The sequence below is a fragment of the Euprymna scolopes genome, chromosome 7 (genome assembly GCF_053919585.1).
Source record: "Euprymna scolopes isolate OS-2025 chromosome 7, ASM5391958v1, whole genome shotgun sequence".
In the NCBI taxonomy this organism is placed as follows: domain Eukaryota; kingdom Metazoa; phylum Mollusca; class Cephalopoda; order Sepiida; family Sepiolidae; genus Euprymna; species Euprymna scolopes.
The window spans coordinates 124,743,695-124,758,364 of record NC_136488.1 but is presented as its reverse complement, the minus strand read 5'-3'; the positions used below and the strand labels follow the sequence as shown (position 1 = coordinate 124,758,364).

At 31.4% G+C, this 14,670-nt stretch overlaps 2 protein-coding genes across 3 annotated transcripts in view; one reads left to right on the top strand and one right to left on the bottom strand.

Moving 5' to 3' along the window:
• The window catches only part of LOC145279928 (85/88 kDa calcium-independent phospholipase A2-like), a 421,383-nt gene that overhangs the window by 19,483 nt on the left and 387,230 nt on the right, over positions 1-14,670 (top strand). The window contains exon 1 of one of the 2 annotated variants that reach the window (XM_080131499.1): positions 6,939-9,856. The exons of the other annotated variant lie outside the window; for it this stretch is intronic. The gene's annotated coding sequence lies outside the window, so the exon portion shown is untranslated. Of the gene's footprint in view, positions 1-6,938; positions 9,857-14,670 lie in introns of those variants that run through there. 2 annotated transcript variants of the gene reach the window in all.
• The window catches only part of LOC145279929 (transcription factor MafK-like), a 208,054-nt gene that overhangs the window by 190,718 nt on the left and 2,666 nt on the right, over positions 1-14,670 (bottom strand). The window lies entirely within an intron of this gene.

The window sequence follows — 14,670 nt, the reverse complement described above, 5'->3', positions numbered from 1 at the left end:
GTTTCCCACAGAATTCTAATTTGGTACAACCAGATCAAGCTTTTTAAAGATATCGGCTTCCTGACTTAAATGCACCAACATTGATGTCATTGTGTTTTTCCTTTGTTTGCAAAACTTAATCATGTTGTGCAACACAAAAAAAACAAACTTTTTACAAAACAACCAAACTAAACACAATGAATAAATATTTTAAAATATAAAGAACTTCAAGCACAGAATTTTTTTCCAAAATTACCAGATACGACATTAAATAACCAAAAAAGGATTGATATGCCATAAAACAACCAAACAAAACAAAATGCAAAACTCTTTTTTTGAGGGGGTGGGGGACTACCAGAATGGTCATGCACAATTTTCTGTCTTTCACATTTGCTAGTCAGAGTATTTGTTACAATGAATTCCAGCTGAACTTCAGATCTTTAACCAGAAAAATAGGAAGACCGTAATATGACAATTTGTTGAACCAGATGTCACCACAGCTCGAGGTAAGAGTTTTCATTTCCTTTTTTTTTTTTTTTTCTCTTTTCGGTTGTGACCAACGGTTTATAATTAGGTGTTATGCTCGTAATCAGTACCAGCATTGCAAAATCGTCCCTTCTCACATGTCACGTTTCTTTTTGGTGTTGTCGGTTGCGTTTTTGTGAGAAAATTTGAAAAGGACTTAGTCTTATATTCTGACATGATGGGGATGCAGCGAAAGAATTATACATAAGCAGTCTCTCTCCTGACTCCTCGTCGTATTTATCGGTTTAATGTCCATTTAAAATGCTGGCATGCATTTAATGGCTTTATGAAATTGACTTCCAAACTACCTATCTTTGGCCAGGTCTTTATTTATTCCTGTTTCTTTAATGTCCATTTTTTTTTTTTTATCACTTCCTCTCGTCTTCTTTTGCGAACTGAACCTGCTATCTCAACCATTCTACATCTATCAAAGAATTCTCAACCATTTTTTTTTTTTTTTTTTTTTTTTTCAACGTGGCCATACCATGGAAGTCACCTATTTTTCACACATCCACATCTCTCTATACTGTCCCGATTTCATCTTCCTTTAAGATCGTCAGATGTGATCTTGTCTTTAAGACTCGCATTACACATCCATCATATCATTCTCATGATTTCTCTCCATGCAACGCACATCCTCAACCTTCACTGACTAAGTTTTACTTCCATATATCATCACACTACATACACATGTCTCAGGGACTCTTTCTGCCCTTGATCGATAAGTGGTAACACTCTGCTGGTTGGTAATGGCAGAACTTCCCTGAACTTTCATCAATTCTCGTAATCACACTAGTACTTACATCTCCTTGTATGTGTTTATATTATGTGTATATATATGTAAGCTGTAAAACCTTAAAGGAATCAGAAGCAACTATGAAGGCAGTAATTTACATTAATGTACAGGGTGAGTCACGGGAAATGGATGTTTTCAGAATGCTCCTTGCTCTCCTTGAATAAGGAAGATAGTCTTTAAATCTGCTTAAGATGCCGTTTAGTTTGTTATTTGTTTATCTTTTACGTTAAATTTTGTTTTAGTCAGTTATTGATTTTTAACTGCTTTTCTTTTCAGTTCATTGCCCTAAGTTCATGTTTTTATGTACAGTATAAAATTTTTGTTTTCCTTAAAAAAACATCCGTTTCCTGTGACTCGCCCTGTAGATTATTCATGCATATGCGTATTGTGTAAGTTTACGTTTTGTAATTTTGTTTCTTTGTACAGTTTTAGTAATAAATTCTTACCAAACGCACATGGATTTTGTATTTGTTCCCTCACTTGGCTTAAACTTTGTATTTTGTTTCCACAGGAATTAATCAACTGAGGGACTTTACAACTTCCGAGACGAGCAGCATTACCAGCACGTCATTAATTTCTTGTTTATTTCTTCAAAATTTAATACAAATAAAATAACAAATATTTTCTTCAAATTTGTGTTTTACAAATATTTGTAAATGTTTTTTATTTTTATGCCTTAAAAAAAAATTTTTTTTTTTTTTTTTTTTAAATCAAAATAATTTTCTTAAAAAAATTTTAAAAAGTGGGGATGGCTACTCTTCCTTTTTTAAGTATTTTCATTTGCTAAGAAACTAGTAAACCAAATTGCAATTATTGTTAAAGTAAAAATCGGAAGATCATCAGCAAATGATCAAAACAATAAGTTTAACAAATTATAAAACAACGAGCAGGAAGACCCGATGTTGCTCTGGATTGGATGAGGAACACTACTGTTTTTTTTTTTTTTTTTTTTTCTTTGTAAAAGAAACTGAAATTTTAGAAAACCTTAATTATTGTCTACTACATATAGTTTGAATTTCGTTAAACTCAGGTAAGTATTAAAAGGATTCTGCCCTCATGGCTCACTTAGGAATATCCCCTAAGTTTTATGTATTCCCTAATTAACAATAGACAGAGGCTACTAAGTTATGACCATGGCTTAATAAAGGAAAAGAAAAAGGATTCGGGACCACTTCCATGGTTTTCATAGTGAATTTTATACTCTATATAAATTCCATCAAAATAGGATATATTTGAAGTTTTAAGAGAGGTTCTGCTGTCATATCCCTATGAGAGATTCAGAATGATTTCAATTGTCTTCCCTGATAAATTCTACAGGACACATTTTCAAATTTTATATAGATTCTCTAACCTTCCATCGAGAACAGTCAGTGAGAGATATATATATATATACTAGCAGGCGGTCCAGTTTAAATATATTTTAATTCATGCAGATTACATTATTATATAGACAATTCTTTATCGATTATGTATAGTAGTGAGATATATATTTATGACTTGGGTGCCATCAGCTAGAATTGAAATGAAAGCATACAACTCTGCACCCTCATTCCTTATCCTTTGAGCTACGGCCATACACATAATTCACCTGCCGTTGCTTTTTAAAAAGATGGAATCGCCTAACAGCCAAAGACATGGTTCTAGCAAGTACAGCCCGGACAAATTCACCTGTCATCCCTTTTTTAAAAGATGGAATCGCCCGATCCTCAACAAGATTCAAGCAAGGGCTCAATTCAGTTTTATAATTTTTTATATATATATATATATTAGTAAAAGGTCTGGAGGAAATTTATTTATCCCTTTTTGCATCATAATAGTTAGACATAAGGTCAGTTTATAGTGAGGAACCCCACTCACCCAAAAGTAAAGAAAGTGTCACTTTGGACAGGTACAAAATTGCCATGATCAACCCAATCAGAATTCAGATAAGGGGATGACAGATGATTAATAACCTTCTTCCATTCTAAATCAGGAGGCAATATCTGGGAGGATGGCCTCTTAAGATTGATCTGAACAGTGACAAAATGAATGCACACTGACAATGAACTTTTCTTTTTTCAAAATTTATTTTGTAACGGTGTTTAGAAGCGACTCACCAAGCACAAAACTTTGAACTTTTTTTTTTTCTTTTCCAACAACATTCTGGCTCGTCCCTATCTTACACCATGAGAGTAAAGTTAGACACAATGGGCACCCCTCATCTAATTGAGAAAATAGATACTACTATTTGATTTTTTATTTTCAAATTAGGCACAAGGCTATCATAAGTGTGGTAAGTCTCTACGTATATAGGGTGGTGGTAGTCATTCTATTATATGGAGAGAAACTTGGATGCCTTCTAAACACTGTCCTAGGTCTCTCTGTACAGGGGTTTGTCAGAAAACCTGACATAAGGATGCTTTTCTATACAAGTAAATCCTGACTAAATATTCAAAATTACATAGTATTAGCTATACAATTCAGAACTCCTTGGTATGGCTAGCCATCACTGGCTTTTTCGAGGAATAGTGCACCTTCTCCAAGTGATGTTAGCTCCAGTAACAATATGAAGTTGGATACTCCACCAGTAAAGATGAATTCTTGTCTTGGAATAAAGATATACTATAATATATGAAAATGGTCAATTGGGCAGAGGAAAATTATGTTCTCAACTTCTTTACTAACTCAGTGTTTGAGATGTAAAAGAGAACTTTAATGGAATATTCAAATGTTTATTTATCTCATATAGAGATCAAATGTTAGCCCCTAAGAAAGGACCCTTGATTTCTGAACTTCGACTGAAGTAAAATGAAACAAAAATCAAAATGAGACACTCTACACATTTTTCATCCATTCGTTTGAGCATTGTTGCTTCCATTCACTTTAATCACTGATACTAAATTTATTTTATAGACTACTCTGCTTAATATATCCCAAATGATTTGAATTTAATCTTATACACACACACACACACAGTAATAAAAAAAATTCCCAACTCTCGTTTCTAAAACAAAAATAGACTGCTCTTTTGTATACACAAACTTGCAACTTGAACCCACTTTTGGTTGAACTTTATAGAATGTAATATTTTTTATTTTTCTACATCTAATTTTAATCTGAAACTGCTGCTTGAAGAATAAATTTAGATTCTGATAAGAAAAATTCACATTATCATTCTAACCTTAACCCATTGCAGGTCAATGTTATCAATCATGTACAAAATCTTTAAGTCGAAGGTTTTGTAGATGATTAATAGTTTAACAATATCAATTCCTTGGGATTAATGGAAGCAGTTACCTTGTTGATATACATCCAGAACAGCCAATGTTTACTTCAGTTGAAGGCGTACTCAGCTGTTTCTTCGTTGGTGTGGTTACAGTGTGAATAATCAGTTGTGCTTGAACTAAATAGTATGCTATTGAGGTGTAATACATTCAAAATCAATTGCCAAGTCAGAAATTAGAATTATTGAGATATCTGGTGCCAAACTTGATTAACAGCAGCACTTCATCGATTAAACCAGCTGCTTCAATAGCAGAACCCTCCTCTAAATGCCCGTATACTTTTTTTCTAGACTGAATGCCACTGGATCATGGAATCTTTTTTTGAGTAGCTATGTTGTCAGCAGAGAACTACAATTTACCGATGACGATGAGGTCAAAAGAAGATACCTTCAACCAGTCCCATGCAGACTCGACTAAGTGTGACCTGGGGAAGCCAGTCTTTCAGCAGGTCAATGACCTCTCCAAAAATTCTTCCTCTCTTTATAGACTTGGTTGCAAACCTACAGCTTTCCTCTCCTCATAAGAAAAGAAAGCACTTGAAAACCATTACACAGCTCACAGACTGGAGAAGTACAGCCTAGTTGGTAAAGGACAAGAGAAAAGACATACATAGTATATGCCTCTGCTTTAGTGTTTAGGAAAAGATTTCTTTTGAAACCTGAACCAATGCTTTAACTGTACTGTATGATCAACCAATTCCTCCGAAGCTGGAGACGCGATTCAAGCCACATACCAAGGATTTGGATCTGACTATCCATTCATCTGAAAAGATTTAAACGCCAACTGTTACAGTTCCAAGCATCCAACCATCTACTTGTCATGCTTGATTTTTGGTTCAAATTATTGGTTCGTAATGTGTAAATTACCTGAGTCAATCTTTAAATGTCTTCAAAACAATAATACAAAAACAGTTATATCATCATTATTCCAGATAAGATGATTTCATGTAGGATTGAACTTATCACTACCCTTTAGTTTGTGAAGCAGTGGCTCCAAGGCAAGAATATCAAGTAGATGCAAGCGCAGACAATCCTGGCACACTAACTGAGAAGCAGCAAACGTCTTGAAATGCTTTCATATCATCTGAAGCATCCTTGTTGGCAAGCAATACAGAATGAAAATCCAATATTAAACTAGCAGCCTCTAAAACAAAAGCATTCATATTGTCTTTTACATTTTCTATGATTGTAGGAATTGGATGCAAATTGTTCTGATTCAATTTGTCTTCATGCCATAGTTTTGCTCGGGATCTATGAATTCCAGTATGAAAACTTGCAGACAAAAATCTTTAATGTTTAACCAAGTTATTGGCCTGGAATAATCTAGTTCTTCTTCACAATGCCAATTCCGTTTTTTCAGCAATGTAATCGAGCCTTTCATCACCTAATCAAAGATAGATCCCTGATCAAACCAATGATTGAAAAAATCCAAATGAGAAGCAGTATAAACATGTGCAATAATCTCAAGAACAATTCATAGGAACTCCTAACCAGCTTAAATCAAAGACCGTGTGTTCTGTAATCCTGCAATTGCAACCAGACACAGCAAGGTGGGGAGAATCGGTTAAATAATTGCCAAACTCCTGAGCAGAGAGCCTGGGCAACTGAGTGAAGTTATCTCAAAATATGTCACAAATCTCCAGTGTTGATATCCAAATACATATCTACTGAAACCTTGCTGAAACTCTTTCTTATGCTAATCTTCATCTAAGTATACAGTTTTGTTAGATACTTCCTTTAGACTAGCCTTTGACCTTGATAAGGCTTGCTAGCCTGGCTTACAGGTCACTCATAGCTATTACTATCGTTCTGACCCCTACCCCCAGATTTTCTTCCAAGTTCTTAGTCTTGGCTTTTGCCTTACCTAGTGCAAAACTGTCATATAAGACATGTCTTTGATCCGAGCCTATACGCCATGAAATTGGTCTACTTCAAAGCTAGTCTCCTATTTACTTGCCTCTCCATGAGAGCAAAATATAGACACAAAGTTGGTTTTTATTGTAGAGAATTTAGCTTCCCCCAAAAAAATTAAAATTTGTTCTACGGACAAATTTACCTTTTAGTTGACTTTTCACAACTAAATATTTTCGTTTACTTGCCAAACTCATGTGATTTTTGGAATATGACATCTTCGTTTTATGACCAATACATACATCAGGAAAATTTTTTTTTGTATTTTTTTAAAAATGAGTAATTCTAAATATACACCTAATTTTATGTTGAGACGTGAAAGTATAAACATTGAAATTTTTCCCGGTATTTTTTTTTTTTTTTTTTTTTTTTTTTAAAGAGTATATTGTTTTAATGATCTTTTATTGTTTAAATAATTTGACTTTGCTCATTTTATTTAAAAAAAAAAAAAAAAAAAAAAAAAAAAAAGGTTGAAAGACATTTTACACTCAGTAGTAGATTGTAGATTGTGGTGAAAAAAAAAACACAATCACCAAAAAATAAGTGTTTTATTATTTCTAGTGCTTATTCAGATTGGCACTTATGGCTGCAATTAAAAATAAAGAAAATACAGAAAAGTCTGTATGTTGTACATGCCATTCATGGAATGAAGATGAGATATTCCAAAAATCAGGTAATTTGATCAGGTATATTTTATTTTTTAATTCAAGAAAATCAAGTTTTACGACTAAGCGAGTTGTAGTGTTTTTATCCACCATGATTAAATCCAATGACAGAAAAAAGGGGAGACAACTTAAATTGAAAGTGATAAGTGAAAACTATCTTACATCCAATGCAGTTTAATCGTAAAATCACTAAAAATCGTAAATTTTGATTTTCTTACTTTAAATAAAACTACTTGATAGATTAACATAATTTTTGGAATATGACACTTTTGTTCTGTAACGAGTACACACATCAGACAGATTTTTCTGTATTTTCTTTACTTTACTTTAATTGCCACCATAAGTGCCCATAATCTAAACAAGCACCTTATTTATAATCACCACTTTGAAAGTTCACTCGCAAAGTACAAAAATAAACTAGATCACCTCAAGCAACAGACAATATTGTGTCCCCTTAGGAATCATCACAAATATTCTTAATTTCTACTATTGTAAAAAAAATATAATTTTAACCCTTTAATAACTATTCTATTAATACAATAACAATATTTGTTCACAAAATCTTAAAACCAAAATAGGTTTAGTGGGGGATGCCCTTTTCTCTTCCCTACAACCTCTCTCCCACAGGAGAGACGTTGCGAGCCTGTCTTTGTTTTATCGTTACTTCCATGGCAGGTGCTCGTCTGAGCTCCAATCCCTGGTTCTCCCTCACTGATCTTTCACGAAAAACACCCGTCTAGCTGAAACCACTGTCAAAAATTTTCCCCACTCTTTATCTGTGCTAAAACCAAAATGTAGATTCCATGAACAAAGCTTCTTTCTTAGAAGTGCACGTCTGTGGAACTCTGTTCCGCCCGCCTGTTTCCCACCTGACTACAACTTGGATGTCTTCAAGTCCAACATAAACAAATTCCTGATGAACCGCCCCCTTAAGTAGACACTTTATCAAATCTCAACATTAATGTACTGTACACGCAATAACCCTCATCCCCGAGTGGCTTCCGGGCCTTGATAAGTGGTGACCACCTTGTAAAAAAAAAACACAAAAAAAAAACATATTACACTAAGTTAATAAAAACATGTGAGTAATATAAACAAAGTACCTAGCTTACTTTCTGACTCCTGCGTTATAAGCTTGTTTATTTTTTAATTCTATTTTTTCTTTATTTGGGTTGTGAGACAAATCGATACTTTGATCTTAGGCACAAGTTGTTTCTTTGTGTAGAAAATAATTTTAAACTTATCTTTTTTTTGCAAAAAAATTGTGTGTGCATTTAGTGTAAAATTATTTTAAGTAATAATAATAATAAAAGCCAACCCATAATGCATTAGTAAACAAAGATACATTTTTTTAAAAAATGTTTCCATTATTTGTGACAAACGTTGATCGTCACTCATATTTATTACTAGCAGTTTAGCCCGGCTTTGCTTGGGCCCTATGTACTGTTCGTAACGTTATGTGCATATGTATATATTAAAAAGTGTGCATATGTACGGTAATGCCTTTCTATATAATAGACTTCCTTAACTACTATAGAGAAAAGTTAGAAAGGAATTCAGAGGTAAAAATTTCTTAAATTTTGACACCTTAACATTCATTGTTTTGGGCTCAAATCAAATTAAAATATTTGACCCATGTCTAGGTAACCTACATCTAAAATTGCAAGTGTTTAGACCCAAAATTGGGGGAAGACTTTGGAAGAGTCTGCAAAGGTCAACTCTTTTAACTTTGACCTCTTGCCAACCAAATTTTCACCCAAAAAACTGATTAAAAAGCTTGCTGCATGTCTGAATACTCTTTATGTAAAATTTCAAATGTTTAGACCCAAAATTGGCTGAATAGTTTGCTAGAGTTCGCAAAAGTCAAATCTTTTGTACTTTGACTACTTGGAAGCACAAATTTTCAGCAAAAAGACGATTAAAAAGCTTGCCCTATCTATGTATGAATACACTTTATGTAAAATTTTAAATGTTTAGACCAAAAATTGGTTGAGTAATTTGGTAGAGACCGCAGAGGTCAATTTTTAAAAACTTTAACCCCAATTATGACCTTAACTTTTACTGTTTTGGGCTCAAATCAAATTATAAAGTTAGATCCATGTCCAAGTAACCTATATCTAAAATTTCAAGTGTTTAGACCCAAAATAGGCGGAGAAGTTTGGTAGAGTTCTCAAATGTCAAATCATTGAACTTTGACCCTTTAATAGCCAAATTTCTGGCCAAAAACAGATTTTCCCAAATCTCAATACCCCTTATGTCAAATCTCAAGTCTGTAGACTGAAAATTGACAGAGTTATTTGGTAGGGAAGTGTACACAGACATTTTCACTTTTATAGATATATAGATACAGTTTTTGGAGAAAACAAAAGCATTCAGATTATGTTGAAGATTTCAACTTTAAGATGGCTGCCACTGGAACATTACTTTAACTAAATTAGTTTTAGTTTTTTAACGATGTGGTTGGATTAATATGGTTAGCTGTCTGGAGTGTAGCCAGCTTGAATTAATTTATGGAATAGAAATAATGTAGTTTGTTTGATTTGTTTTTGTTTTTTTAATATTCCTGGAAAATTGATATGCTGTTTATTATGAATAATGAAACTAACGAATTACGAATAATGAAACTAAAAGTGTAATGAAACAGTTTCTTTGCTACATACGAACCCAAACCTTAACCGTTGCTAATTAATTTGGTCTTTTGTTTTTCCAAAGAAAACAGTAAGTAATACTTTTGAAGAATTCCTTTTAATCGATTATTGAATTTTATAAAATTATAATTTAAATAATTCACGAGGAGATACTTTAATTTTAAAAGATTTTAGATGCCTTTCTTAAACTAAAAATGGTTACTTTCACTTTTTAAAAGTAAATGAAGTATAAAATGCGAGAATATGGTTTAAATCTTATTTAATAAGTAATTATTTAATAAGTAATATTTTTATGTCATTATTTAATAAGTAATATTTAATAAGTAATATTTTTATATGTCATTAATAAATAAGTAATATTTAATAAGTAATATTTTTATGTCATTATTTAATAAGTAATTATTTAATAAGTAATATTTTTATATGTCAGCATTAGATTATAAGATTTCAAAGTAAATATCTGAAGTCATTTGTTGTGGATTTTTAGCAATAGCCAACAAAACAAGAAAGGGGGTGAAAAACTATATCTATATATATATATAGAGAGAGAGAGAGAAAGAGAGAGACAACAATAGAAAATTAAACAAAATACAGCAGAACGCCATCCAATAAATGTCACCAACCATGCGAAAATGTACTGCTTTACCAATATTTTGTTTAATCTTCGATTTTGAGCGATTATCAAGGGTCCAAGTGGTTCTAATGAAACCATTTTTGTTTTATCAATTCAAACTTGAAACTACTTTTGTTTCAAGGCAAGTAAACGCTTTAAAATGACTTAAAACACAATAAACTTATCCAGGTAGGTAGAAGAGTGACTTAGCTTGCCTTTGGTAACACATTTTTTTACCCCCTTTTTGTTGTTAGCTATTGTAAAAAAAAATAAAACGTATTTTTTAACAAAGTAAAAATTGTTGATTTCACTTTTCAGAAGTAAATGAAGAAAAAATGAGAATGCTTTAAGTTTTTTTTTCTCTTTAAATTAATTAAAAAGTATACTTTTTTTAGCTTTAAGCTAATAAGATTTAAAATTAAAACCAAAATTGTAAACTATTTTAATTATCTAGTTCTTCGTTATTGTAGCGAAATTCAAAAATTTAAATATTGAATTTCAAGTGAAAACAATGATATCTACTGAATCGTCATGTCACAGTAATGAAAATATTTAAAAATTACAAAAAATGATAATTATTAATGAAAATAGTTTTCTAAGACAATTAGTGAAAACTGAGCGTTGTAAAAAAAATAAATAACAGAGAGTTCTAATTGTAACAAAAGGGAGGTAAATCTTTTCTTTGGCTGATTTAGCAAAACTTAATCTTCACTAATTGTCTTTGAGAAACTCTTTTCATTAATAATTTTCTGCCTAATCATTTTGCATAATTTTTGGATATGTTTTTTTATTACTGTGACATGACAAGTCAGTAGATATACCATTGGTTTCACTTAGATATGGGCAAAAATGGTGGGGAAAAAAAAATAGGGGGACATAGTTTTTAAATGGTTTATCATAATTTTTTCGTAGGATTCTGACTACTTTTTGATTGTATTTGAAAGATTAAAGCCTTAAGTTAATTTCCAAAAAGAAAAGGAAAAATTATTTGTACACGTAAAAAAAAAAAAAAAAAAAAAAAAAAAAAAAAAAACTTCTAATGAAAAACGTTTTCACAGCGACTTTCAGAAGCCGACAAATTCAGCAAAATTTTGAAGTTAAATAAATTCATCACAAAAATCCTTTGAAAGATAAATATTAGTTTTCTGGTTCTATTTTAAAGATAATTAGTAAAGTTCTAAGATAGTGAATTAAATAAAAAAATACCTTGTACATCGTATAAAAAAAAAAGGAAAAAAAAAAAGCTTAATTAGTTCCCAAAAGCGAGAGATTCTGGCTTTGCCTAATCGCAACAAACGAAAAATTGTCCAAATGTAGATTCTACAAAAGCTCAAAATGTCAGAAAGTCAAAAGGCTGTCTGAAAATGACGTCAGGTAGTTAAAAGGAGGTAGGGAGTGCTGGTTCCCCCCCCCCAGCCGTGCATCCATACATTCCTATTATGAACGTTTGTATAATTTTTACCATTGTTTTAATTTAATTATTTTTCTATGTTTCTGCTTTTTAATGAATTTTTTTTTTTTTTTCAATATTATATAAAAATTATGTTACACTGACAGTTTCACATTCATTCCAGCAAGGAAAATATTAGAATCTTCCATATAAAAATTATGAGAAACATGTAATTAAAAAAAAAAAATTTATATTTTTTGCAATTATAATTTTTTTATGTGAAAATATTAAATAAACAATAATTCATTAATACAGACTTTAGGGGCTTTTTTCGTAATGTTCCTGAAAATTTTTTTTTTTTTAATTGTTACAATCTACAATGCTTTTTTACTACTTAAAACCATAACTTTAGTAAAGATGCTTTTTGTTTAAACAAAATAATACATTTCCACTAAAATTTTGGGGGTGTATTACTATAGATTACTACAGATTATAGGTTTGTATTACATAGATTCGAAAAAGTTGTCAAAAAACAAATATATAACAAACAAATGTTATCAAAGACAAGATAAGTTACTTTTCTACCTAACCGGAGGTTTTTAATGTTTTTATTTAATGTAACATGTTTATTCTACTCGAAAAACATACAGTGTTGACCAATGTATTGAAAAATTTAAAATGGTGCCCGACTCTCTCTTTGACACAGTAAGTTTAGAAAAAGGAGTTAAAAATAAAAAAAAAACTAGACAAATACTGTTAAAACCCCACTGAATATGTCAGCCCATGTCACGGTAACATATATTGAGTGAGTTTCTAACAGTATTTTGCATAGTTTTTTTTAATTTTTAACTCCTTTTCCTAAACTTACCATGTCAAAGAGAGCCGGGCGCCATTTTTAATTTTCCAATACATCGATAAACACTGTATGTTTTTGAGCTGACTAAACATATTACATTAACACTAAAAACATATCCAGTTTGGTAGAAAAGTAACTTATTTTGCCTTTGATAACATTTATTAGTTATATATTTGTTTCTTGACAACTTTTTCGAATCTGTGTATAGTAATACACCCCCAAAATTTTAATGACAATAATGGGTTCATTATATTCCGTGATCATTATTTGATAAATACTAAAAATTTCATTAAAATTAGTTAATTTCCTGATCCAGTACTTGTTTAGTTTAATCAAGATAAAAAAAAAAAAAAAAAAAAAAAAAAATGAAAATATTGAAAAAAATATATATTGTACGTACCCATTATTAGGAATAAAGTTCTCATAAAATTTTTTTCACTAAATTTGATCACAGTCTTTTACAGGAAAAAAATCAAATTTTAATGAGATCGATTATATCTAGGCCATGCTTATTTGGCTGACAAGGAGGTGGGGGCCAAGGGAGATAACTCCATCATCACCGCATAAAGTTTGTCAAAATTTGACGAGATTATTTTGATACATGGGCAGAAAAAATACCTAGATAAATATTTAAATTTTTTTCACTGTCCTTTTTTAATCCTTTGTTTAAAGGCATCCTCCTCCTCGGCCGTGAAACATACAAGATGGCCGCGAAACGATCGATCTCATTAAAATTTTATTTTCCTCTGTAAAATAAAAAAACTGCTTGATCAAATTAAGTGAATTTTTTAATGCAAACTTAATTCCATAACGAGTACGTACAGTTTTTTTTTTTTGTTGTTGTTTTTGGGTGAAAGTGCACTGGGAGAGTTGGGGACCACCGGAGGACTTACCTGTAAGAATTTTTTTGTTTTTTAACATAGGCATCACCACTTATCAAGGCCAAGAGGCCACTCGAGGATAAGGGTTAAAGCGTGTACAGTAGAAATTGGACAATATAGTAATCGTTAGTAATAGAAATTCGGTAAATTTGTTAACGTATATGGAACAGCTCATCAAAAACTTGTTTATGTTAGACTTGAACACAACCATATTGTAGTCAGCTGGAAAGCAGGAAAACGGAAGACAATTCCATAGGCGTGCAGTTCTAAGAAAGAAGCTTTGCTCATGAAATCTACATTTAGGTTTAGGCACAAATAAAGAGTGGGGAAAATTAGTGATAGTGTTTTCTGCTACACGAGTGTTTCTTGTGAAAGTTTGGCGATGGGGGACCATCGATTGGAGCTCAGTCGAGAACTTGCTATGAAAATAACGATAAAGCAGTTAAGTTATGAATTTGTAATATTTCTTTTCTAGATGCAAGTCCTAATATTATATTTATTTCAGTTTTTAATTTTTATCTTTATTTCATTGTTTTATTGTGTAAATGGTTTTCTCGTGGAAAAATATGCCGATTCTATCTGGCAAGTTCATTTGGAATATATATTGTTTTATTTTTTTATAATAGATTTTTTTCTGTCCATAAATATTGTTTATATGTTCCAATTTGATAGCCAAAACAGATTAGGCAATTATATTCATTTTCAGTTAGTGAGAGGGGAATCTTTCACCATACCTTCCCTTTAACACGTCAAATTGACTTTTAAGAAGTTGATTACCGGGGAGGTCAAAAATAAGAAAATGTCTTAAGAAATAAACACTCCCAACCTCCCCAGGTTAAGAACGGCTTTCGAAATAAACACCCTTTGGAGGTTGGACAACCAGTGCACATTGACTTTTTTTTTTTTTTTCAATATTTTCATTTTTTTAATGTCTTTATTAAACTAAACAAGCACCCATTTTTCGAATTTCAATACAATAATGAAGAAGAACTAATTATTTTATGTTGTTTGTTTTTCTCACCCGTTTCTTCTTTTTTAAGGAACGCTACTTTAAAACTAAACGAGAAAACAATGTGTGCATTTACGGTGTTTACCAAAACATTAACTGGCTTAAACTATGTATAGTTAACAATACAAGTTTAGT